Consider the following 22,701-nt stretch of genomic DNA (forward strand, 5'->3'; position numbering starts at 1 on the left):
TGAATTACTACGTGATTGAGCATACCGCGATGACTATCATTCAAGAACTGACGGCACTGCTGGAGAGGCAAGTGAAGAGAGCCGCCGACGCCGACAAGCGCCTGGAGCGCTTGGAGAGGCTGCTAACCAGGGAGCCCTCCGCGGGGACGGACGCGACGACCGGAGTGTCAGAGTCGGGGGCTGAGCGAGGCGCTGATGGATCCGTTGGACCAGCTGCCGCTGCCCGCCGGACTGTCTGCCTGCCGGTGTCGGCGACCCCGCCCGCGCAACCGAAGTCGGCATCGACGTGCAACGGCCGTGCCGAGTGCAGTGTTCACGACAGTGATTTAGGAGCGGTGAGCCGCAGGCTGGAGGACTTTGAGCTGACGCTCAAATACGCCGTGAACGTTTGTCGGGCGAGCGATGGTGCCCGTGTCACGTGCCCAGACCTCCGCGGCAACGAGGGACATTCCGCGGCGCGCCTGCCGGCCTACAAGAGGCGCAGGCGGCCGAGTGTCGCCCATTCCGCTACCGCCACAGATCATCAGTTTCTTGAGCGTTGCCCTACCTGTGGCCGTCGCCAGCACGCCGGCGGAGACACGTGTCGCGCCGCTGGCGCCATCTGTCGTGCGTGTGGCGAACCGGGGCATTTTGAGATTGTGTGCCACCAGAGGAGCTCCACGGCGGTCGCCGGGAGCCGCGTCACCGCTGCTGACGGTGCTGCAGTGCCTGGAGACCCTGCCCGTGGTTCACCAGCTCGCAGTGGCCAGCGAGAGCAGCACGAGCGGGACGCACAGCGAGTGAAGAACGGACACCTCAGCAGTAGCGGCACCCGCCCGACGGCTGATCGTCCCGTGGCGACATCTGCAGCGACGAAAGTACGCGACTCACCGGTGGTGGCGCCAGTAACGGTAGCCACCGGCACCGCCGTGTTGCCGCCGCCGGCGGACACGGGCCAAGCCGGGCAAACTGCACTTCACCCCGCCGAGCTGAGTGACGCTGCTGAGGTCCACGGAGCCTGCCCGCCGCCGGCGGGAGGCTGGCCAGCGCAGACCATGGACGGCGAGGCAGCCCCTGACAACGCCGTGTCATCGCCGCAGGCGGACACGGGCCGCACCGGCAGTCCTGCAGCGCAGCCGACTGAGCCGGTCGGAGCTACCGCATCCTACGGAGCCTCACCGCCGCCGGCCGGAGGCATCCCAACTTGGAGCACGGACCGAGTGTACCGAGCCTCGCCGCCGCCGGCGGGAGGCCCATCGGCAGCCACCGGCGCCGCCGTGTCGTTGCCGCCGGCAGACACGGGCCGAGGAGCCGGCCGTACCGCGGCGCAGCCCACCGAGCCGGCTGGCGCGCGCGGAGCCTGCCCGCCGCCGGCGGGAGGCTGGCCGGCGCAGACCACGGACCGAGAGGCAGTCCCTGATAACGCCGTGTCACCGCCGCAGGCGGACACGGACCGAGCTGGGTGTACCGCGGCGCAGTCTACAGAGCCGGCTGGCGCCCACGGAGCTTCGCCGTCGCCGACGGGAAGCCTTCCAACGCGGACCAGCTACGGACACGGAACCGCCGACAACGCCGTGTCACAGCCGCCGGCGGACACGGGCCGAGTCGGGCGTAACGCGGCGCTGTCTACGGAGCCGGACGGAGCTACTAGAGCGTACAGAGCCTCGCCGCCGCCGGCGGGAGGTCTACAAACGCGGACCGGCGACGGAAACAAAACCGCTGGTGACGCCGTGTTGCCGCCGCCGGCGGACACGGGCCAGCCCGGGGCCACTGCGGTGCAGCCCGCAGGCCCGGCCGGAGCCGCTGAAGCCTACGGAGCCTCGCCGCCGCCGGTGGGGGGCATCCCAACGCCGAGCACGGGCCAAGGTGCAGCGGCCGGCCCCGCCGTGTCGTCGCCGCCGGCGGACACCGGCCAGATTGAGTCCACCGCAGGGCAGTCTAGCGGGCCAGCCGACACCCACGGGGCCTCGCCGCCGCCGGCGGGAGGCCTACAAACGCTGAGCACGGGCCCAGGTGCAGCTGCCGGCCCCGCCGTGTCACCGCCGCCGACGGACACGGGCCAAACCGACTGTTCCGTGACACAGCCCACCGTACCCGGTGAGACTGATGACGCCTACGGAGCCTCGCCGCCGCTGGTGGGAAGCCCGCCGACGCAAAGCAGGGACAGAGAAGAGGTCGTCAGTGACGCCGTGTCGCCGCCGCAGGCGGACATGGGACAGACCGACTGTGCTGAGGATGACGCGGGTCTGGCGCCGCTCGTGGGCCCGGTTCAGGGGATGGCCGGAGACGCCGCTGGCTGTGATCCGTGGCCGCCACCCGACACCGGAGCGCCGCCTACCGGTGACCTCTCGGGCGACAACGGGCGCGCCCGCTGCGGACGCCGGAACAAGCGCCCGCCGCCATGGGTCGCAGCAGTCGTGTGTGCCAGCCCCGATCGTCTGTTCGTTCGTTGGGGTGCGACCTCGTATGAGGAGTGAGACAACGTCGTGCAGTGTTGTGTTTTTGGCGGTTTCACGACTGTTGTCTCGAGGGGAGATGTTGTGTTTGTATATAGGCCCCCCCGAGGCCCCTACTTGGACCGCCTCTGCGACCCCACGGTGCCAGGTGCCTGTGAGCGCCCCTGCCGGCGCCAGCTGACCGTGCGCGCCAAGCGGCGTGACTGGCGCACGGGACGTGGGCTGGCGCTCGCCATACTTTTTTACGTTTCGATCTCTCTCTCGGCCCATTCGCACCGGTCTAAAATAAATCGCGTTGATATTCATAAGCTCTTTCACTTCGAACCGATAAACGACAACTAAACAACCACGAGAAGCGACAACAACGTCCGACGTTAGCAGATATGGACGCCTCAACCGGGATACGTTGACGTTGCAATATTTACTAGTGTTCTATGGACCACTGTCTACTGAAGATTCAAAACACTGCTTCCTTGGTTGACTGGTTGAAAGTTATGGTAAAAACTATTTACCGTTGGGCTATTTTTTAATGGATTGTGGAAGGCGCCATTCGCATTAAGACACAATAAAATACTGTTTTACATGCTAATAATTGATAATTTTACCGCTCGGATGGGTAAGAGAGATTACATTTTTGACGTCATCTGCCAGTAACATTGCGTAGTACGTTGTATCCGATAAAACTGAACTGCTATCTGTTGTTCAATACATTCAGACATGTCTCCATTTTGCTTCTGTGTCTATAAGCCTCTCTAAAGAAGGATAAAACGCTGGGCTGTATTGTGTGCTATCAGGGCACTAAAGGCCCGATTTACTGACCGTATTTGTTATCCGGCCGGGAGCCAGTTTTGACTAGTGAGGCGCCGCGGTTCCTGATATCGACCACCAGGGCAGCTATTATTTTATGTGTATCGTCTATACACATCCCATATAAAAGCCCCTATTGTAGATCTAAGTGCGTGCGCTCATATGCATAGCTCCATGACAGCTCATAGAAACCGCCCCATCGATCTCCGGTTAGCTGCGCTGTATGACGAGACGTTACGGACATCATGCGTGCGTTACTGACGTCAGACTGTGTTCCCAACAGCAGACTGTGTGTTCCCAACATCAGACTGTGTTCCCAACATCAGACTGTTCCCAATGCCAGTGTGTATTCCCAAAGTCAAGCCGTCTGCTACCCCCAGAGACGGCACTCTGGGAGCGGAGTGAGTAGCCGTATTGATCGCGTCCGTTTGACGCCTCCTCCCGTCGCCGCCTGCTGGTCAGCTGTACTTACCGGCCGTCACCTCTAACAGCCTAACAGGCCCTTCTTCAGTGGCTCGGAATGTGTCTGCCCTGGGAATGTATCAGCACTGGGAATGGACAGAGGTGGAACTGACAATAGGCGACCCATTGTGCGCTGATGGTGAATTGTCATTTGTCACGTATGAATTGGCACGTGGCTGGCAGTAACATGGCATTGACGAGTCGGACACGAAAGGCAATTGTGGCGACGCTGTTGACCTTACCATCATCGCATATAATTAACCCGTGTCCCTCTGAGGGCCCTACTTTTCATGTCATCGAGTGTAAGATCGGTAAACACTCTTTCGCTCGCCTCTTAGGCTACAAGCGATGAACTTTAAAAGGCAGTCGATGATGTGCTCTCCCCTCTCCCTCCAGCGGCTGCGCCCCAACCTTTGCGTCATGGAATTGTACCCGAAATGGATTCAATCTCACCAAGTTCCTTTCCCAGACATCGCCCAACTGTAGTTGAACTATCGTAAGTCAGCAACAACTATACGCCATGTATGAGTACTGTGCATTATTTCATCAAGCTTAGACCAGCCAGGCATATGTGAACAAAGCCAAACGGTTTGCGGGAAAAGACTTATTAGCTAAAGTGAACGGGCAGGTCGCGTACCCTCTTTGAAGCCAAGCCATTAAATGACACTTCACCCTTCCCTGCCTTTTGAATCAAGCGAACGAGTTAGGACAGGACACTCCCGAACGCGAAGCTGGTGACCAAAGGCAAAATTTATCGACGAACTAACGTTAGCATAGAACTTTGAGAAACATCATGTATGTTCCCGCTATAGAATTAATTCGTGACTTGACGACTGAAGGTGTGGATGGCAGACTGGAAGCACTGAGGAGTGCGAGGAGCTGTATTGATTGAGCTCGTCTGACGCGTCCTCGCACACATTATCTGTTGTTGGATTAGTTGTTGTACAGTCGTGTCCCCCTCCCCTCCGCTCCACTATTTGTGGTTTACAGTTACCGTCAAACCATGGATGAGATAATAACCCATGTTATCTCATCCATGGATGTGTTATCCATGGTCAAACCTTACAACTATAGTGAAGGAAGCTTGTGTATTTCATGCTTTATCACTTCAAAACTAAGGATTACTTATGCAAGCATTGGTGACCTAGTAATAACCTAGAATCACTGAGCGAAAATATGTTCACCGTAGGATAAAATATGTGCCCACACCACTCGTCCTCCTCAGAAAATCAACAACTCGTCTCATTTACCACGAATCTCCGTGCGCCTGGACTTCAGGAACGCCACCGCGAGTAAGGAATCGGACATCTTCCCGATAATCTTCGAGTACATCCCTGACTGGGAGAACCTGAACCAGCCCCACTCGATGAGGCAGATCCCCGCACACGCCACCATCGCCACCGGCAGGATGATCAGCACGACGAACATATCTCCCAGAGACATCTGCTGGTACTCTGACTTCATCACGCACATCTCATCCTTGGACTTGATCCAGCGGGCTTTGAGCTCTGCCAGCATCCCAGTCTCCTTCATCTTCAGCAAGATGTCGTTGATAGCGCGGCGAAGCGCAGGGCGGCGCTTGGAGATACCCATGAAGAGGTCTTTAGATTTGACGGTCAGACCGGGTATCGGTACCAGATGACACACCTCCGGGCCCAGCGCAAACACCACCTTGTCAAAGTTGACAAACGTCATCACCTTGGGCTGAACGAGCTCGAAGACACTGTCCCCCTTGAAGTTGATCTCGATGAAGCCCTGCCGGGTGACGGAGCGCCGGTAGAGCTCCCGCTCGTACGGGTCTCGGCTGCGTCTCCAGTCGTTGAGGATGGCATGACCGGGCTGGATGGCGAGTCTCCAGCCGGGCTGCTCGGCGAACTCCTTGAGACTCCTGATCGGCAGCGCCACCGAGTGCACCACCATGTGGGAGATCAGGTTGGCCGTGTAGCTGGTGTAGATGATGGTGCGCAGTGCCCAGCACGAGGCGGCTACCAGCCGCGCTGGGGTGCCCAGCGGCAGGTCGGGCCAGCCCTGGCCGACGAATGATGTGAAGGAGAAGAGAAGGCACGAGCCGAGACCCATGTCAACCACTGGTCCTTGGGTCAGCTCTCCGCTAGACTCTCTTACGGCCAGCGCTCCTCGAGGAGATGTTCGTCGTTCTTTGAACGCGGTCAGAGAGACCAAAGAAGAGAGCGATGCGGAGTACAAGTGCCAGCACCAGGAGCGAGACGAGCACTGCCCACCACACGCTGCCATGTAGCGGCTGCAGGAGCGAGCCGAACAGCTCGGCCGTCACCGGCGGCAGACCCTCGTCCTTTCCCGCCCGCACGTAGAACGTGCTGTACGATCTGGCGACGGCCACCGAGTCCAGGTAGTCGATCACAGAGGCACGGTCCTGACGTAGGTAGATAGCCGTCACCGCCACATCGGCGCGCCCGTAGGCGAGCTCCCCGACCATGCCGGACCAGGTGCCGTTCTCACCAACCGAGCCGAACCCTCCAGACAGCAGCGGCTCGATGCGATATCTCAGACCGAGCTCGGCAGCTATCAGCTCCCACAGCTGCACCAGATAGCCGTCGTAGAGGAACGTCCCGTTGGCTAGCCGCTGGATCAGCACGAACGGCGGGTTGTGCATCGTGGTGACCACCACGTCCGGCTCCAGGGAGGCGTTGAAGGAGACCGTCCACGGCTGGCCCACGAACTGCAGGCCAGCCGGGAGCTCCATGGTGGCACCTCCGCGCCCGACGGCGTCCGGACAGCGACTGAGCCGAGCGGCCGGGGGTGTGCGGACGGGGGGCGTCACTGGGGTGTGTGTGGGCGTCACAGGGGTGTGTGTGGGCGTCACAGCCCACAGGGGTGTGGGCGGGGCGTCATCAGAGACACCACGGGCCAGGCCTCCCAGAACTGGCAAAGAGACAATCCATGCCAATCAATCGCCAAGTGTTTCATTCACAGGGGCGTGATGCGTTCCGATGTGGTCTGTTTTGTGCAGGATGCAATATGTCTCGGCTACAATAGAATGGTGGTATTCGTGCGCTGTGTTTCGGTCACAGTCGTGGGAATGCGTCCACCGGGAGGCGTTACCGTTGCCACAGGCTGCCGAGCTCTCTATGAGACACGATGCTGATGACGTAGTGTGCGGCATTCATGTAGGCCTATAGGTACAAATGTTAAATGTCGTACGGGTCCCGGACAGCCTGAAACTTTGGTGTTTATGCTTCAGAGGGAAGCAAATACCTATCGTCGATATACCTATATCGTTGGATACCGTCGCGTTTTTGGTATAATTATTAATTATTACCATATATCTTTTACGTGTAGACTACCAAAATTTCATACCTATTGAAATTCAGGTCATTCAATGTCAGGTCATCAGGTCAAAAGTTACCTCAAGAACGAAATAACAACGCATGGGCGTAACCACCGCGCTGGAACGCTGGAAATTCCAGCCCATTTTTGGGATGCTGAAATGCCGCCCCCGGTAGAGGAAAGCTACAATTGCGGGACTCGCGGACTTCAAAACCAAGAAAAAAGAAACGGCACTGCTCGGTCCACTATACGCCTGACCTCAACGTGCCGCTCCTCACTAAAATAACTAGGTGCCCTCTACATGCCGCCCCTCCCAGATGTCCTTCCGCCCCTCCGCACCGACTTCCCCTCAAGTTCCTCGGAGCTCTCATGTGCCGCCCCTCACAGAACCCCGCCGTACTCAATGTGTCGCCCCTCCGCATATAGCTCTATCGCCGTCTGTGTCGCCCTCCCCAGAGTGCCTCGGCGCTCTCTATGTGCTGCCCTCGCCACAACTTCCCGCCGCCCTCAATAAGCCGCCCTATGCTCTATCGCCATATGTGCGCCCATCCCCCCCCCCCCCGAAGTGCCTTGGCGCCCTCTATGTGGCGCCCCTCACCACAAACCCCGCCGCCCCAAATGTGCCGCCCCTCCCCACAACGCTTTACCACCGTCTGTGCCGCCCTCCATAAACGCCTTGCCGCCCTCCCCAGAGTATCTTGGCGCCCACTATGTGCCGCCCCTCGCCACAACACCCCGCCGCCCTCAACAAGCCGCCACTCCCCACAATGCTCTATCGCAGTCGGCGCCACCCTCCCAAGGCACCTTGCCGCCGCTACGTGCCGCCCCTCCCCAGACGCCTTTCTGCCCTTACGCGCCTCCCCTTCCCAGAATGCGTCAAAAGGTTTAATGATTCGCCCTTCCCTATAACGCTCCATCGACGTCTGTGCTGCTCTCGTCAGGTGCTGTGCCACCTCTCCCCGGAATGCTAGCCCTCGCTGGCCCGGGGGGCGTTTTTCGCCCCTAACCCTGGCGAATATTTGCGATAGCTCAGTCAGGGGTGCTTAAATTGCTGCTGTTTACATATAATAACTACGCATTGACTTGGCGAATTGTGCTGAAACGTCTCCGATAGGTGAACATCGTGCGGACCGGGGGATTCATAATTCCATGCCTAAGTATCACAGTTTGGTTGCTACTCTTAACGTGCGCAAACGAAGGACGTGCGCACGTTTTGGCGGGCTCTGTATGCTGTCCAACACAAAGTGTTACATTTTGGGCTCGATAAGTCTAAGGGATTCGCTTATGCGAATTCAGCCCATGAGAGCGTCAGGTGAGACGCTCTGATCGCAAACAACCATCGAAGCCGCGAAAAGGCCCTGTGTGATTGCTTGATGTAAACATTCCGAGCCAACGAGTAGTGCCCTGAGCGCGCAGCAAGACTCAAGAGTAAAGCTGAGCACTTGAAAGAGTCCTCGGTCTACTGTGGGGCCCTTGAGTGGGTGAGGTCTTTAGCTGGATCCCGTCCTGCAGGCTCACGCCTGGAATGGGTCCTCTTTAGGCAGGCTCGAAAGCTTAGGGGCCATCAGAGGCCGGTGTGGGGCTCTGAGAGTTAAGCGTGGCTGCTTAAAAGTTGCGTACTGCTTTCAGAAGGCCTGTGCGTTGGGCACCCAAAGACCAGTGTGGTGCCTTAAAATGCCAGTGTTACGCCCTCAGAGATGCACTGGTCAAGCCCTTTGAGGTTCTCAGAGGCGTCAGCGTGGTGCTCTCACAGGCGGGTGTGTGATCCGTTGAGGTTTTGGCGTGATACCCTCAGAGGCCGGCGTCGCGTGGTGCTCTTAGAAGCTGGTGGGAGCTTCCAGAGTCTTCAGTGTAGGACCCTCAGAGTCACCGGTGAGGACTCTCAGCATCACCGGTGAGTGGCCGGGCCGTGGGCAATGAGCCGGTATGGGACCCTCAGAGGAAGGCACCGGTGTGAGACTCAAGAGAGGTCAGTGTGAAGCCTTTACAGTTGCCCGTGTGGGGCAGTGAGTGCACTGGCGTGGTGCCTTCCGAAGGCCGGTATGGGATTGAAGCTTAGCGAGGTGATAAAGGACTTGACCCTCGCCCGTATTGGTGTTTTTTCCAGCCACGAACGTATAAGGGGGGGGGGGGTCCGTTGGCCCCCCTTGCCGTTTCGCCCCTGATCGACCTAGAGCTTCGCGGAAAAAACGAGCGTGTTGCCCGTGACGAGAGGAAGCCGATGATACCCAATTTTAAGGTCCTAGATTATCGGTTGACCTTCCAGGTCAGGTCAATGACCCAAAAGTCGGGAAAATCGGGACCAGTTAGAACGTCGTAAAACGTGGTTACTATGGGGGTTTTAGGGTGCTGATTACGAATATCATGCTAGTTTTTGTCTTAATGCATTTAGGCCAGGTCGAGTCAGGTCAGGTCAGGTCAACCAGTAAGGGTTTTGCCGGGTATTCGTAGTAGGTGGCAACCGCCTCTGACAGCTTCGTAACATATTACGAAGGCACCAAAACTACTTGGTAAATGTTCATATGGTTGCTAAATTCGAGTTCAGCTAAAAAAAAAACTAGCCTAGAAACATGTAAAACTCGAAAAAGTGAACCGAGGTCATCAAAGGTCAATGACCTGACCTGACCTTCCGGTGACCTTGACACCCACCCTAATGCATGGGAGCAACATCATATCCCATGTTTGAAAGCTTGAAACCACGAAAAGACTGCAAACGCGCAGCTAATGCGAGCCGACATCAGCCGAATCGCGATTCCGGCCGAACATGGTCTCGAAAAGTAGGTCACAGGTCAAAGGTCATTTGAGTCAGGGTCATGCAATTTCTAGGGTAGGTGTAAAACTAATAAACACGAGGGTACTCAATGTGTTGTCGCGATCGGCCGCTTTTTACGCGATGTATTCGCGAAAAACCATGGGGGGGGGTCCGTTCGACCCCCCCCCCCCCTATACGGGCGAGGGTTAAGTGGTGCTTTCGGTAGGACCGGTTCGGAAGCATTATTGTGGGGTCCTCAGAGGTATTATGAATACGCTGACTGAGGCCAAAGAGGTGCCGGTGTGGACCCTCAGAAGTGCTAGTGTGAGGCCCTGAGAGACGCCAGTGAGGTTCCTCACAGGCGCCGTTGTGGGCCCTCAGAGACACTGGTGTGGGGCCGTCACAGACGAATGTGGGGCCCATAGGGATAGAGGCTAGAGCTGCTGGTCTGAACCCCTTACAAGCCGGCAGGGGGCTCTCAGAGACCAGCAAAGGCCCTCAGGCCAGCAAAGGGCTCCCATAGGCCGGCGATACCTTCAGAAGCTCTGTGGGGTCCTTAGAGACCGGCACAATACTTTCAGACGCCGGTGGGGCCCTCAGAGTCGCCGATGTAGGGCACTCAAAAGTCACCGGTGGGTGGCCGTCAGATGCGCTGGTGTGGGGCCCTCAGAGGCGCCGATGTTGGGTCCTCAGAGCCGCTGATAAAGGTCCTAAAGAGGCACGGTGTGGGGCCCTCAGGAGTGCCAGCGTGGGGCCCTCAGAAGCACTGGTATGAGGCCCTCAGAGGTGGCAGTGTGGGGGCACTCAGAAGCGCCGGTGTAGGACCTGCACAGTCGCCGGTGAAGCCCTTCACAGGCGCCAATGTGGAGTCCCTCAGAGACACAGGGCCATCAGAGGCGCGAGCTGCTGTTGTGGACCCTTCATAAGCCGACAAGGGGATTTCAGAAGTCGGTGGTGCCTTGAGGAGCCCTGTGGGGTCCTTAAACACCGGCATGGTTTTCTCAGATGCTGCTGGTACCCTCCGAGTCACCAGTGTGAGGCCGTCAGAGCCACTGGTGTGGGGCCCTCAGAACCGCCGATACAGGGCCTTTAGAGACACTGGTGTAGGCCGTCAGAGTTGGGGGGGGGACCCTCAGATACGCCGGTTTGGGACCTCATAGGCGCCGGTGAGGGCCCTCAGCGTCGCCGTTATGGGCCCTCAGAAATTTGTGTGGGGCTATCACAGGCGGGTTCGAGGCCACTAGAGGTGGCCCGTAATAGGCCGGTAAGGGCCCTCAGAAGCCAGCAAGGGACACTCAGAAGGTGGCGTAGGGCCTTTATGGAGAACTTAGTGTGGCTACTCAGGGGCCCATGGGATGTCCTTACGAGCCCTGTGGGGCACTTCTGAGTCGAAATATGACAGAAATATGGTCAGTAAACCCTCAACGGCCAATTGGCGCCACAGGGCCCCTCGTGCCCGTGTGGGGGACCTTCGGGACCTGTTTAGGCCCTCAGAGGCGCCGGTGAGGGCTATCAGTCGCCATTACGGGGCCCTCAAAGAAATTGGTGTGGGACCGTCACAGACGGGTGTGGCCTGGGGCCCCTAGAGCTGGCCCCTAATGGACCGGTAAGGCCCCTCAGGCTGGTTAGGACGCTCTGGCCGGTAAGGGCCCTGAGGCCGGTAAGGGCCCTTAGAGACCGCTGAGGCCCCCCCCCCCCCGCTTTCGACGCCCATGGTCAGATCCCATTGCAATTGAACTCACCTGAATGAAGTGAACTTGAAGAGTGTGCCTATCATTTATCAATCCGGTGCGTAGTAGCAAAGTCAAACTGCCAGCAGCGGGCTGACCAGTGACCACCCATCTTACGCATGCATATTTACGTCTGGACAACGAGTTGCGTTGGAGAGGCCGGAAATAGTGGCGATTTCTGGACCGCAAGAATGGACCGTCATTGGAATGATTCTTTTTCAAACCGTGCACTGTTTTTAGCCGGAATTTAATAGTTACTACAAAATATTTTTGTCATTACATTTGGCTAAGAATGAATGCCATCAGGGAAGGTTTTACTGCCGCTGCATTTTGTCCAGAAACATATAGTGCTGTTATATTGCAGTTTTTGCGCTTTTGTTACAAAATATGAAGCGAACATGCATCAGGCTCTCGTCCATCCACTAAGAAGTTATTAAATATTTTGTTTTGTGTATTCCAAGAGGAGAGGAAACTATTTTATTTGTGCCTTCATTGAGAATTGAAGATCGATCATTAAATTTTCAAGGCAGTTAATCAATCAAACCAAGCATTTAGTCATTCTCGTATAGCAGTGGCTATAAGAAGAAAAGGTTGATAAATACTGAAGTTCAGTCATCTTACTTCAACTTGGCAGCAAGATCCCAGAGGATAAAGGATATAAAAAGTATACCTATCCTGTAAATCAAAGCATTTTGGTGCCTGCAAAGGCTTGCGTTATTTGTGGTGTGCTCGCGGAGTGAGGCTTTGGGCGTTTTTGTTGTGTTTATGTGGAGATTGAATATAACTGTGACCCTGTGTTTGTTTGTGTATTTACTACAGTCAAACATCACATTCACATAAAATACTCACCTAGCTCATAGGTGTACCCTGCAGAATTTGTACTTGTTGATGTCTGGAGCATGAACAAAGCACTAAAGTATCTCAATTATCATTTCCCACATTTTCTGAGCATCTAACATGGCAATACAGCAGTGCAGAGCAGCTTCAGAGAAGAAACACTTTCAATGCACAGACTGACACCAGCCACCCAATGAGCCAGTTCCTCATTTGGCTGTTTCCATGGATGCGGCTTGGCAAAGGTGAGCTAACTTGGCAACGGCTTGACGCGAGCTGTTTTTAAGTTGTTAGCAGGTAAGATTGAGTCATGGTGAGTATCTATCATATAACTGGGTGCTTCTGCTATGAGTAGATTGCAAATATGTGTGATGATTGAGGTTAGGTTAGGTTAGTCAGGGCCCTGTTTCACCAGTGATAGCAGCACGCTGCTTATACACGTGTCAAATTGGGTTTCCATGGAAACATCAACAGGCCCATTGCTCCAACACTACCACAAGTGTGACGTCAGTTCGTGCAATTGGATAGCAGCGTGGTAGCAGCATCCCGTGAAACACCGCCCTGGTCACATTTTTTATGGACACCTGGCAAATTAACTAAAAACTAGCATAACCTAATCTAACCTGACCAAACTAAACCTACACAACTACTAACTATAGGCACTAAGCACCTAAGTTCTTGTGCCTACATCTCATACCAACTCAAAATAAAGTTCCTTGCTGGAAGATAACCCTCCAGTACATTTTATAACATCCCTGTGAAGAAGACTAATACTTCTAAATCCTGAGTCACACTTCTGGCCATCCACAGAAAGAAGCGCTGAGAGCTTTGCTATTGTATATTGGACCAAAGATCATTGTCACGAATGACTATTAACACGTATTATATGATCATATCGTTGCATGGCTTGTCACATTCACAATTTTACTGAAATCCTTTTTCAAGAAATGCAAAGTTTCATTTGCCAGACACTTGAGTAATGCACATTACCATCTGCATAGCAAAGTAAAGCTGCCTGAGTTCGCTCATTCTAGATTTTTTCACTTCATAGTCAGCGCTTCATAGTTATAATCTTGCTGTTATAAGTTATAATTAATTATTCATCCCAATACATCAATAGACAATATGCAATCATCATCAGCAAACATTTTCTGGCTTGATACTGCTCGGCGTACTCTTCAGTATTGATCTCCTGCAATAATATGGCTTGTTTTTAGCCAATAAGCTCTTTTAATTTTACTTTTATTGCTGATAAGTGAGCCAGATCAACCTGCGTTTATCAACCAACATTTCATAACTTCAACTTGATCTTGCTCAGGACGATCAGGACCTCTCTTAGCCTCCTCCTGGATACTTGGGATTGTTTTCAGTCAACATGCTTCTTTAATATGCTATAAGTCAATCACAAGAGATTTAAGACATCCAACAAAACGTACACGAGTACACGAGTACGAAAACCTCCAGATGAACTCGAAAAAGGCCTTGGAACAGAGCCAAGTGGTGCTCCGTTTGTTTGTTTACAATAATAGTAGTACTGATGTATTGTTTTAGGACTCTAACGTTCGGCTTATAAAAATTGAAACATTTTTACAAAATCTGTAAGGCAAGTAATATTTCTCTGAAAGAACTAAAATATTCAAAAGCCAAACACTATGAAATACAGGAATCGGAGCGAAAAAGTAACCCAAAAAACCAGCCTAATCACCGACTCCTAAAACTGCGACAAAATCAGCACTTTTCCCCGCAACTCGTTGTCCAGACGTAAATATGCCTTACGCATGCATATCTACCGCATAAAGTACCAGTATCTCGAACACCAGAGCTGTGGCGTGTTCTTTGCGTCTGCCCCTTGTACGTGTAGTCAGTTGACTGCTGATTATTGTTCGTATTTCACAAAGCGTAAGAATTTGACACACAACAGCGACACAGTAAATGCCCTCAGGTACTCACCTCTGGCTCCCGAAACACAAGTGCCGCCCTTCCCTTGGCATTTGATGCCGCCCCCGGAGGGAGTTATTTCCAGCCCATTTTTTGAGGAGTGATTACGCCCCTGTTAACAACGCTTCACAGACCTTTGGATATTACCTTGGGATTACCTCTCCCAGCAATCGATATCAGTGATAGGCTGCATCAATCAAACTTGTGTTTTTATTTTACATCCGTGACCTATAGGTAGGTCAAACTCGTTACTCTGCACTCGCAACATCTTCATTAAAAGTCTACAGTCAATGAGAGGAAATCAGGAAATGAAGAGGAAATCAAGAGAGGAAATGAAATGAAACTGCGCCTCTTGCAAACACGAGCCGTTATAAGCCCCCTGGCATGGCCGGCATGGCCCATCCGCAATATGTTCTCAAAATTGGTTGTTTGTTTTGTTGGGTTAGGCCCTTTCGGTCTGACAAGACCATTTCAGAGCCGGAAGGATAGGAATTAGGGGGAGACATTGGTCTGGGCAGACATCCTAGAGAGTCGCCGGGGCTGAGCCCGTCCGAATGGACAGGCCGACCAGCCCCCAAGCACTCTCTGCACCCGGCTACGGGGTGCGCTCCCTCGGGAGCAGCGGTGCCTCTCCAAGGGAGCAGCCCGCATGAGATAAAGTTGCCTGTCCAGCCTGGAGGGGGTTGCGGCGTGGAGGAGAAGGATTTCAATGTCAGTGTCCTGAGGATAGAAGCACGGAACGGCGTCTCAAATTTGAAACGGGCATTGCATTTATCACCGCGAGATGTCACTGATAGCCGTAAACACCAAGGTAAACACTCGTGACCTCGCCTCACACATTTGAGGTCAAGGTCATCCTAGCCCCTAAGCACGTAAAATAAAAGGATAGCACATGCTAGGCATGGTTTGATGATGTAAGGTATTAGGCCTTCTAAATCAAATTTGATGTTTTTTCAGCGAACTTACGAGCGATTTTGTTGGAGTGTAGCTGTGCATAATAAATGACCAGAACTACATTAGATGATTGCAATAGGTTGAAAAAATACGCAAAATAGTTCATGCTTTCCTGTATTTATACGTCATCAAAAATGCATTTTTAACCTACTGCGTTGCTTTGAAATATGGCTGGCCTTGACATTCTGTGAGCGCGCCAAGAATGCCACCACGAGAATACAAACGCAAAATAGCGCGTGTTCTGCGTTGTTGTTGCGTGATAAAATTGATTATTAAATCAATTTTATCACGCTTTCTACATTTATTTCGGTGTGGATCCCGACGAAGGTAAGTTGAAAATGCTTGAATAATTTTTCATTTATTGTCAGAGCCCTTGTGGGTTTACTAATGGCAAATTAGCTGCTAAATTTGTTGCGACAGCTGAAAATCATTTCAGTTCTTTTCACTGAAAGGAAAGAACTGAAACTTTTCACTTTTCACTTTTCAGTTCTTTTCTGTTTTGATTTCAGAAAATCATTTAGTGGAATGATGAACATTTGTCAAAACATTTTAATGAGTTTTGTCACTCTTATGCATATAGATTCTAAACCCTACACAAACCTTTAACACTAACTGTCCTCATTCTAACAATACTAACTTGCGAATCCTTTTCCAAACCATCCCTGCTTGACGGTGCCACCGAGCAGTATATGCATGCGTGGTTGCATATGCACATGAAAAATTTAATAATCGATGACTTATTTCGATACACTACCAGTGACTCCGGACAGGAGAAAAGAAGCCATTTTAGCTGCAGATCTATTTGCAATAAGTTTCTTGCAGTTTCCATGGTTGAAGATGTTCAGGTAGGTAGATTTTAAATCCATTGATGTTGAAATAATAATAATAATAATAATAATAGGTACCTAATCATCATCATTATCATCAATTTATTACAACATCCTTGACGGACACACGCATATGCACGTACATACAAACACACACACACTGACACACCTATACCTACATACACTACGAGTAGATCAGTTTTTCAGCCGACGGGGCCTATGAATGGCCTTGATTGAAAGCATCGCATGTCAACAGTCTGACGAGGCTCCAGGCACAAGTATCGTTCTGGGCATCGTTCTGTTGGCATCTGGCTAATAATAATTATAATCATGCTTTGAAATAAATGCTTACCTGAGCTAAAAAAAACTTCAAAAGATGCAGATATAGACGCTTTAATCTACAAGACCATATCATTCAACTTTTTCTTTATCTGAGGCCAGTTTTACCATCAGAAAAATAGCTGCCTGCCTGAATTTTTGCCTTAAGACCTCTTCACATACCGAGCGAAGCGGTAAAGCCCTATCCACTGGCGTGCCCATCGCACTTATGCTCCGTATATACTATATAAAGCGGTCTTTAGGCAAAAAAATATGGCAGGTGGCTATTTTTCTGTTGGAAAAACTGGCATCTGGCTATGTTTCTTCTTAAACCCCTCTCAAATATACATATACATAGTCCATTTAACATCAAAGTCTATGGATTTAGTAAAATTTTCTTATCTGACTAAATCAGTACGTGGAACTATAAAATGAGTATTCCCATTTATGGGAACAAAAGGCAATTTTTTGGTTTGCCCACGTTTGCCCACTGAAACTTGTTTCAGCATCACACCTAAAAAAACTGCAGCATGCTTATTTAAGTATCTACTAAATCTCCATAAAATTATCTAGACTGTTGAACGAGGAAATTGACCATTGGCATTGAATGATATATTTTATCATTTTTTGAAATGACATAATGGTGAAGATATAGGTCACACTACATTTAACCCGCGCCCCACTGGGGTTTGCGTGTAACGCGCCCTACTGGGGGGGGGGGGCTATTCATAGCCCCCCTCCTAACTCCGAAACTACTGGGCTGATCGTCAAAATTCAAACGGTGTCTGATAGTCCCGGAAAATTTGTCGTGCGAAACCTAATTTCATTGACCTCGAGGTCACCGATGACGTCACAGTGACAGGTCAGGTCAAAATATAAATTATTGATGTTTGGCTCGTTCACATTTTGCCCTCTGGCCGTCGTCTTACAAGTCAGATCAGGCTCATTTTTTGTTTACACACTCGTGAACAGATGCTTTAGATATCCTGAGCCCTGAGGGTACCAAACTTGTACTCTGATTTTCAGGTCAGGGTCAGGTCATCACAGGTCACGGGAATCTTATATCATGCGTCGGTCACGTGACGCATGTTTTATGGTCCATTTAGGCCATAGATTCCGAAGTCAGTGTCGCCTAAGTTGAAAATTTTCAAAAAAAGGAGTGTCTATCAGTATCAGATGCAGTTTGAGCTCAGGTACACGATGGTGCTCTTTATTTTGTTTTAGAATGTCAAATACGTATTGAAAATCGATTTTAAAAATTTATAATAGTGAAAGTTTTGCTATAATGCGTATAACTTTGCCATTTTTGAAGATATCTGGCCAAAACATGCTAGAGTAGGTCATAAGCATGTGTTCTATGACATATATTCCGTTTTTTTTTTCGAAAAGTCAAAAGCTTTTTGAGAAAAAGAATAAAACAAACTTGGAATTTTGGTATTGATAATTTTCGAAATTTTCAAAATTGCGAAATCCGAGATAGCAGCATTGCCTTACATATTCCAAATAAAAGTGACCAGGGTCTCCGCCACCGCGGGTGGAGTCGCCGGGTCCGGACTCCGGACCTCCAATAATTTGACTTTCGTAATGCAGCGTAATTTATAAAGGCGTGCCTTTTAGGGCTGGACATCCTTCAAACCTGCGACCGTAAAAATGCCACTGAAAGTGACCAGCGCACACTGCACAGCTGTAGCACCAATTATGTCAACAAATCCATCCGCGATCGCTCCCCGTCATGCCTGCCATGCCAACGGAATAGCCGAGCGTGCCTGCTTTGCCGGGAACATTTCTTTGAAGTGCATAGTGATTGCGCTCTTGAAAGCCCTGAACTCCTTGCTTGTGTTTTAGACCTCTAACTCAGCCTGCAGACCGCCGCTCCAGAGCGGTTGTTTGGGAGCGGGTTGGATGCCACATTTCGAGTGGGAGACGTCACTGCAGACTTCGAAACTCCCAAGTGGTTTTATTAAGCAGCGTGCGTGGATTTATTAAGCGGATTTATTAACTAGGTATGGGGATCTATGGAGAAAATCCGGAAACAGCTCAAGTGGCAACAATAAGCGGCTGGATTTATTATCCGAGGAATTATTAAGCGGATTCCACTGTACAATGTATAAGGTTCTTTTATCTGCATCTTTCTCATATGTCTCTTATGTCATTTCTCATATGTCAATCAGTATAAATGTTCCCCTGCCTGCCTAAGTATTTCATTGATTTAATCATTTCATTGATGTTGTGAATGGTTAAAGAATGTTTTACTTGAATTTTATTTATTTTGCAGGTTGTATGCGGTTTCTGCATAGTATCAACATTCAACACCAGTAGCTTTTATTGGTGGCTTTGTGGCTTGCACTGTACAAGGGCACCACTGCCAGCAAAATCTTAAAGAGAAAATCGAGTTGGTTTAAAGGTTAGTTCCTCAATCGAGGTGTAGAACAATATATGAATGCTTGCATCATGATCATTGATGCTAATTTTTTTCAGTTTTAAAGGGACTATCCCACCTTTAACATGGGGTTTGAGTTGAGATAGCCAAGTTTGCGGCGAGGTTCAGAAACCACTATCTATCTAGGTTGCAACCCCCGCGGCCTCTTGGCGTTGAAGAAATTCGTTCCCTTCATTTGAAAATGGGCCTTGCGCAAGGCCCTATCTTCAACATGGAGCGACCGTTAGTGTGACGTTACCTCGTTTAGTCATTCTGATTTAAATGGGTTTGTTCGTTGAAAAATCGCTTAAAACTTGGTCTGAACTTTGTTGTGGTGCCTACAGAGTAAAAAGAATCAGCTTTATGACAGTAATGTGGCCTGGGGAAGGAGGTAATTTTGGGCTATGACGTCACATATTTGAAAGTTTGTGTTTGGAATATGGGAAGCCTAAGATGTTTAATGAAAAATAAATGCCAGAACCGTGTTCCTGGTCATCCAATCTATAAAGTCGGGCACAATTTAACTGGTTTTAACAACATTTTAGAAGGTGGGATAGTCCCTTTAATTGTTAGGAATCTTAGGTATGTGGCTCTAACTTTGTTCAAGTTTTCATCCCAGAATGTTGAAGTCCAGCAAAATAAGTTTGATCACCTAGGCTTTGCTTTAACAAGGCAAAATTCCTATATTTGTAATCAGGACAATGTACAGCAATCCTTCTTCCTCAGTAAGCTGTCATGCTCATTGTAATCAGTCATATAATTGTATTAACTCCTGTAGCAGGCAGGCTCTGCCTTACCTCCTGGCTCCTGCTATGGCTGTCTTGGTACTAAAGTTTCCTTGTAGTTTCCTTGGCTAACTTTTGTTTGGTTGAAGATTTGTTTTTAGATGAGCTCAGACCTCAGAACATACATTCAAGCAAACATATGCTCGGGAAATGTCATGACCCTAACCCAAATGACTTTGACCTGTGACATCTTTCGCGAGACAATCAGGGCCGAATGGTGATTCAGCGCATATCATCGCTTATTACGTATGCTTTTTCATTTTTCATGATTAAAAATGTGCTAACGTATGTAATGCTAATGCTCCAAATGCTAGGCCTGTACCTGCAGATTATTTGAGTACGGTATCACCTGAATCTGTCTCCGTCCGGCCGGGAGCCGTAACGGGCCTGTGTGCTGTCCACCTATCTACTGCACACACAACTGGGTCGAGGTCGGGCTGCGTTGCTTGGCGAACGACCCCCGACCCGTCGCCGCCCACGCCCCTTCCCAGTAGCTCTGCTGTGTCACGGTACACTCAGCCGACTGTCCCCAGTGGGCGCAGCTGTGCGGGGGTGCGCAAACGGGGCTCACACCAGGCAGGGACTGCCGGTGCCTTTTCGCTTGATACCCACCGTATCTTGTGTACACAGTTTTCTTTGGACCTGTTGTGTGTAATAAGTTGCGTTTTGAAAACGATGGTCAAATCATCCATGACAAGTCTTCGTGCATAAACTGCCTTATGTCGACAACGGCCGAAGTCAGGCTGCCTCAGTCTAACCGTGACCAGCCTCGTAGACTGCATCAAACCGCCTCATAGACCGCGTCAAACCGCCACTGGGCAGCTACAGAGTCTGTCTCAGCCTCAGACCGACCGTGGCCAGCCTCAGAGTCAGAGACTGTCTTAGTTTCATATGCAGTCTCAGACTCAGCCTCTTGACTGCCTCAGACTGGCCGTTGCTGTCTCAGACTGGCAATGACCGCACCAGACCGACCTCAGACCGCCCGTGGCTGCCGGCCAGCTGGTGTGAGTCGGACCGTGTCACTGCAAGGATAGGGCGGGCGGGGTCGGATAGAGGCTACACCGCTACCGTTACGCCGTTCAAGGCACGTGGTGAACACTGCAGACTTGCAGAGGCTACATACCGTCCAATGGACATTTGTTCGCAGCTGGATGTGCTAGTTCTTCTTTGTTGGTAGTTGATCGGTTTTGACTTTTCCTTCGTCAGCTTGTCAAACCTTTTGATATGTTTTGTGTAGGCTGGATTTGTTTTGGTGTGGCTGACACTGAGGAATTTCTCTTTTTCCAGCCATGATTTTGGGTCAATGTCAGTCGGCCATCGTGAAAATATTTGAACGCGTCTATGTGCTCCCTAACCGCCCCCGATGCTGTGATTACACCCCTGTCGCTGAGTCGGCCGGGCGGTCCAACGGTCCCTCTCAAGGTCTCAGGTGGTCCGCCGGCTCCTTCCCGTGTCGCCGTGTCTGTCCCCGCCGCGGCCGCCGGCGCTGGCAGCTCTCCAGCGAACGGCCCGTGCCCACCGACGGCGTCCATCTTGCCACGGGGCGCGGCACGTGGCACGTGGCGGATCGTGGGAGTGGGCTGGCGCCCCGCGCCCCGCTCCGCCGCTGCCGCCGCTCAAGGTCACAGTCACGGCTGCCGCCGCCGGGGCCCGAGCTACTACCGCCACTGGGTGCGCCCTGCCGCCGCCAGTGCAGCGAACCTTTCGATCGGCGATCAATAGCGGGGGCATTCCACGATAGATCGACCAAAAAAAAAATTAAATTGACACCCTCATATTTTATTTTTCGCTCAAAATTGGTGTATAGGGTAGAAATGGGCGGGAAAGCCAGCTGTGGCAAGGATATTTTTTTTTGACCTACAGTTTTCGAGATATAGCCTCGGGCAATTCCTGGAGGTCACGCAGCAACCCTATGTTTGGCGGCTCATAACTCAGAAACTATTGATTTTTGTATAAGGATAACTTTATGTCTTCCAACTCAAAATTAACCAAGGAAACTTTTGGCTATCTCGGATTTTCGATTTTCGAAAATTTTGGACACGTGACCTCTTGACCTATTTTTTGAAGAGTGACCTTGACACTTTCCCACCTGAAAGTTAAAATTTGGTCTGATGACGATTCAAGCCTTATCAATGGTCGTTCATATGCGACAATAAAAAACATGGCTATCGGCCTGCATTGACCTCAGGTCAGGTCATCTTTGTGACCTGCCCATTATAAGTCAATGGCAAAAGTACCGGCTAGGCCACTAAAACGCATCGGACTGGTACAGTTACTTCATAATCATACCATATTAGGTTATTATTGATCACTCTGGTGCAATTTTGCATCAGTGACCCGCGGAAAGGTCATCCGAGGTCACATTATGACTCACGACATTCATATGCCTTTTATGTCTATATCTTTTGATAGAATAGGTATAGGGATTTGGGAAACACATCAATTAGTTCACTTTGGCCAGGCGCATTATGCCATACGCAGCCTTATATGTTAAGGTCATTATGTTAGACCTTGACCTAGGGTCAAATTTTGGTCAAATTTCATATTTGACCTTTCGAAATAAAAACTTATACAATTCGATCCGACTGGAAAAAGCAAACACGATGGCGCTATTTTATACATCTGACTTCATAAACATAATAAGATATTGGCGAAAAACGTTTTTATTCCGTGAAAAAATGTTTATTTTCAGCCAGATTAAATAACAATATTTTGGCGTGGTAAAGGCATTCGAGGTGCATAGACACGTTGGCGTAAGTACTTGTACCTAAGCAATTCACGCTCATATGACTCGGTGTTGCGGTCATTTCTACAGGTACCAATCTAAAAAAAATAGCATAGGTAGATATGTGATGATCAGCAGTTTCGTACATTTGGCATGAATAATAATCACTCACATAAATCACTCACAAGCTCGCTTCGCCAGGGCCAAAACTGTGAAGGGGACGAGACAGTACCACAGATTCTGTCCAGTTGACCTGACCACAGTCCGCGTCCACGAGCTTTCAGAAGATCGGGAGGGCAAGGAAGTCAAAGTGTCTTAGATAAGCACATACAAAGTAGACGAGCTTGGAAAGTTGCACTGTTGGATCGGACCAATGTTGTGTTGTGTTGTTGTGAATATGTTGTCGGTT

The 22,701-nt window shown here is 51.0% G+C and overlaps 1 protein-coding gene and 1 long non-coding RNA gene across 5 annotated transcripts in view; one reads left to right on the plus strand and one right to left on the minus strand.

Moving 5' to 3' along the window:
* Window positions 1-13,146: 13,146 nt before the first annotated feature.
* Window positions 13,147-14,049, minus strand: LOC122388171. Its single transcript, XR_006257747.1, has 2 exons — window positions 13,763-14,049; window positions 13,147-13,518 (listed from the first exon to the last, which is right to left on the minus strand). It is a non-coding gene; the product is annotated as an uncharacterized LOC122388171 (long non-coding RNA).
* Window positions 14,050-15,443: 1,394 nt separating this feature from the next.
* LOC122388152 (serine/threonine-protein kinase tousled-like 2) overlaps window positions 15,444-22,701 on the plus strand; it is a 51,502-nt gene continuing 44,244 nt past the window's right edge. For 2 of the 4 annotated variants that reach the window (XM_043378983.1, XM_043378992.1), the window contains exons 1-2: window positions 15,444-15,545; window positions 18,639-18,767. The gene's annotated coding sequence lies outside the window, so the exon portion shown is untranslated. The remainder of the gene's footprint in view (window positions 15,546-18,638; window positions 18,768-22,701) is intronic. The other 2 variants (XM_043378993.1, XM_043378984.1) reach the window with 2 other exon arrangements.

This window comes from Amphibalanus amphitrite, unplaced genomic scaffold (genome assembly GCF_019059575.1).
Source record: "Amphibalanus amphitrite isolate SeventyFive unplaced genomic scaffold, NRLGWU_Aamphi_draft 000311F_arrow, whole genome shotgun sequence".
Taxonomy (NCBI): Eukaryota; Metazoa; Arthropoda; class Thecostraca; order Balanomorpha; family Balanidae; genus Amphibalanus; species Amphibalanus amphitrite.